Here is a 4,038-nt window from a genome sequence, read left to right as displayed (position 1 = left end):
AACAACTGTGCAAAGAGATTCACACCAAGATAGTGAGACACAGAATCATAGAATGGTTTGGGTTGGAAGGGACCTTAAAGATCATCTAGTCCCAACCCCCCTGCCACGGGCAGGGACACCTTCCACTAGACCAGGGTGCTCCAAGCCCCATCCAACCTGGCCTTGAGCCCTTCTAAAATTAGCACTCATTATTTGAATCTCTTTGTGTGGGTCTTCGGTCATAACTGCAGGGTGTAAAGCCACCAAAAGTAATCGACATTTATTCTACACACACTTCTGAATGAACACAAGTACTCTCTAATTAGACAACAAGAATACTGTTCTAATCACTATTTATCTTGTGAATTACAACGCCATGGAAACATTTTCTTTGCACCATCTGGCTTTATGCATTTATTTAATGAGTTGATGAGTATTTATATACGTTACAAGGAACAGATAGTAAAGCATTTGTTACATTAGGAAGTGAAACAAAGATTTTTCAAAACTGAGTTTGTATCAAATTCACTGCATTAAACATTTTAAATTTTGCCAAAATGCCAATGCCAGTTTTGGTGGAGGCTTCATGGGACTCATTTTACTCAATGAACATCTGTTAGGAAAGTTGCACATTCTTCCTAGTGATGCTGGTTGAACTGGACTGCTGTGTAGAAGTGAAAGCACATCTTAATTACAAACAGCACATTGACTGGTATTTTTGTCCTTTTGATTCCAGTACTATAATTGTAATATCAAAATAACCAGTACAGATTCTTGCTACTGAACAATACCACTCAGATATGAGGAGGAAGATGCAATTACAATACAAAGATTTCAGGAACTAGTAATTATCTGAACACTACAAGAGATGAGGAAATTAGAGGATGTGGAAATACCTGAAATAAACTGTTTTGAAATGAGTAAATGTGAATAACACAATTTGCATGTCTGCATTTGGTCTTCCTAAAATGCTTGTCACTGTCTCTCAAAAATCAAAACTGACTGGTTTTGTATATACAAAAATTAAAAGCAGTATTAAATTTTTAACTCAAAGCCCCCTGAAGTTAAATCTTATTACTAACTTAGTGGCTGCATCTAATTTTATATGAGCTAGGTGTTAACAGCCTGTGCTATGCTACTGAACGTAGCAATTCTTTGTATTTTTGAGAAGCCTAAAACATCATCCTTAAATCATCCCAAGGGAGCTTAAAAAGAGGCTTATCAAAAAAGATATATTGGCAAATTTTGACTTTGTAAACTGATAATTTAAACAATGTCTAACTACTGGGCATTAAAAGCTGTCAAAGCAAGGGCTTGTTGTATGGACAGAAAGACCCATACCAGTAAGTGCTTTTTACTTAGAAAAATTTGTTGCTAGTGTTGGAAAGTTCATTCCTAAAGTGAATAAGAAAATCCCAGCTTCTCTGCACTGGCTAGTGAAGGATTTATTTAGTAATGAGAACAACAGTACAAGTAAAACAGGGGCAGCTGAAACTGGAAGAGGTAATATTATGCAACCACTGTATACTAGAAAAGATTTCTACTGTCACTTGATCATTGACTCTAGTTTCTTCCCACTTACTAGTATCATGCGTTAGTCTGCTCAGTTCTCTTGAACTCATATCTCTGAGCTCCTCCTTCTCTTGTCACTCTTGTAACTTTCAGCATATGAATTCTTACTGGAGGTGAAAATCCTGTTCTTGGAGATCATGCTGGAAAATATTGGATAGAACAAATCTCAAGATATTTTGTTCCTTTCAGTTGCTTTCTGGCATTAATGTTTACTCTACACTCAGGCATCTTTGTAATCAGCATGGTTTTAAAGATGGTTTGGCTGTATGAAATTCCTGTATCTCTTTGCCCCTCGTCATTGGGTTTCCATATATCTATTCCAATTTAGTGCTCCTTCAGTCATGATACTGTGCCTGTTTGTGAGGCTGCCCTTTCAATACATCCCTGAAATTATGCAGGTAAACATGACCTTTTTTTTGACTGTTGTTTTCAAGTCAGGTCCTTACAGGGATTCAGGCCACAGCTCTACCAGACACTTGTTTTTAGTGGCATCGTTGGGAGTGGCAAACTTTCACTGGAAGGGAATGAAAGACACAGGCAGGAATGTAAACAAGTTTGACTGGTGAAACCACGGGATGGTGAAGCCTTACCAGAGTCAGCAGCCTTCTTCCAGAAAACAACTCTTATATTCTTGCTGTCAACTTCAAAACAGGCACATGCTATTAATTTAATCATCCTTCAAGAGAAAAACTTGCTCAGCAGTGTCTTGTTATGGTGCTGTGACAGTAGCGGTAGGATTCATCCACTAGGTCTTAAGTTTTAGAGCCTGGTTGAGACTTCTACAACTTTTTGTTTTAACCAGCTGTATGTCATGCTCATGATATTCAAGTTACAATACATTTGTCAGTAGTTAATAACATGTGACCTCCTGCTTCAGGTGTTAAATCTCTTTGCTTGACCTGCTGTCCCAATAGACTTTTGCATTTAGTTTGTCAATCAATTTTTCTGCTGACATCACTGAGGTAAGCCCTGCTTCATGGTGAAGTAAGTCATGGCAACTGCAACTAGCACAACACAAAGTAAGAGTTTAAGATTCAAGCCTTTGCTATTTTCCCTTTTATTTCAACTTTCCAGTAGGGTAGCAGCAGTTCATAAAACCTAGCTACTTTTGAAGTCTACTGCATTTAGTAAAGATAACTTAGACTCATCAGCAACTATTAATATAAATTCTGCCAGATATGGGCTTAAGAATAAACAAGGATGCATTACAAGATCAATTTACTGCAAGCCAAACAAAATTATTTATAGACTACAGTCCATGCTTTTGCATTATACTTCTTAGCAGAATGTTTCAAAGATTTAGAGTCTCGGCTCTCAGGGTAGATGCCACTGGCATTGGGATGAACTGGGCATCACACCGGGTCTGTACAGTGACAACCCAAATGACACAAACCACATGTTGCACCAGCCAGTGCCAAACACAGTGTCAGGGGTTAAAGCCTTATGAACTCCTGATAAAGCCATGTATGACTCAGAAATATTTTTCAAATACACCTTGGTACTGTAAAATGAATTTTGGGTAAGAAGGTTGTGACACAGTACATTAGGATCTCCTAGGTGGAGATCCAACAAGCCAAGCAGTCCCTGCTAACACACCAGCTCTCAGTTGTGTAGATGGGATCAACATCAACAAAATCAAGTTCTGAGATGTGTCTTGTTTGCTACCCTTTTCATTCAAATTTTGGTTTTGACTACCAGCATTGCACTGGTGTAAAAAAAAAAATATTAATTGGCTCAAAATTCAATTATACGCATTCTTAATTTGATTCACACTGAGCTTATTAATTTAGGTTCATTAAAGAATCAGAACTCAAATTAGTAATGAAAAAACATATTTGTTTGAAATTACACCATTCAATTTGTGCAAACACCTGAGTTTAAGTCAGAAAAGTGACTGTCAAATATAAGGAACTTCATAGTACACCTCATCCCAATAAAATTGAAATTTATCAACAAAATTAAAAATTCTTATTAACCTACAAGTGATTCTAATTTGATCACTTTTGTAATAAGAAAGAGAAAAGTAATATAATTAGCTACTATTTTTAAGAAGTCATTTTTCACAAAACTGGAAATAATGAGTCCTTTGACGCCCTTGAAGAAAGGACACAAACAAAAAAAAGAAAATTAGGAGTTGCTAACAAACATTCAGTTAACCCTTAAAATGCAATCAGGACAAAACCCAAACATAGTTAAAATTACAGACTAGTGTAGTGGGAAAGTGTGAATAATTTTAACAGACCAAGCAGTGCATTCTTATGATAAGGAAAGAGAAGATATTATTGCTTTGTTAATTAAATTTAGGAATTCAAGAAAATGTAAGTGATGTTGAGAAATTTTTGCCAACAGAAAGAAACAGGGAATTGAAAGTAGGTGCAAAGTGATTGCCAATAATTATGTTACTAAAGAGAAATGTAAGAATTGTTAACAGTGCTTTAAAAAATGTGTTCAAGAAATAGCTTTGTATTCTGGGGAAATAGGTAAATA

At 36.2% G+C, this 4,038-nt stretch overlaps 1 long non-coding RNA gene across 1 annotated transcript; it reads right to left on the bottom strand.

Moving 5' to 3' along the window:
• Positions 1-369: 369 nt before the first annotated feature.
• Positions 370-3,261, bottom strand: LOC116961390. Its single transcript, XR_004406979.2, has 2 exons — positions 1,562-3,261; positions 370-643 (listed from the first exon to the last, which is right to left on the bottom strand). It is a non-coding gene; the product is annotated as an uncharacterized LOC116961390 (long non-coding RNA).
• Positions 3,262-4,038: the final 777 nt, after the last annotated feature.

The sequence above is a fragment of the Tyto alba genome, unplaced genomic scaffold, assembly GCF_018691265.1.
Source record: "Tyto alba isolate M040663 unplaced genomic scaffold, T.alba_DEE_v4.0 Super-Scaffold_42, whole genome shotgun sequence".
In the NCBI taxonomy this organism is placed as follows: Eukaryota; Metazoa; Chordata; class Aves; order Strigiformes; family Tytonidae; genus Tyto; species Tyto alba.
The sequence above is the reverse complement of the archived record's forward strand: the minus strand, read 5'-3'. Positions and strand labels throughout refer to the sequence as shown.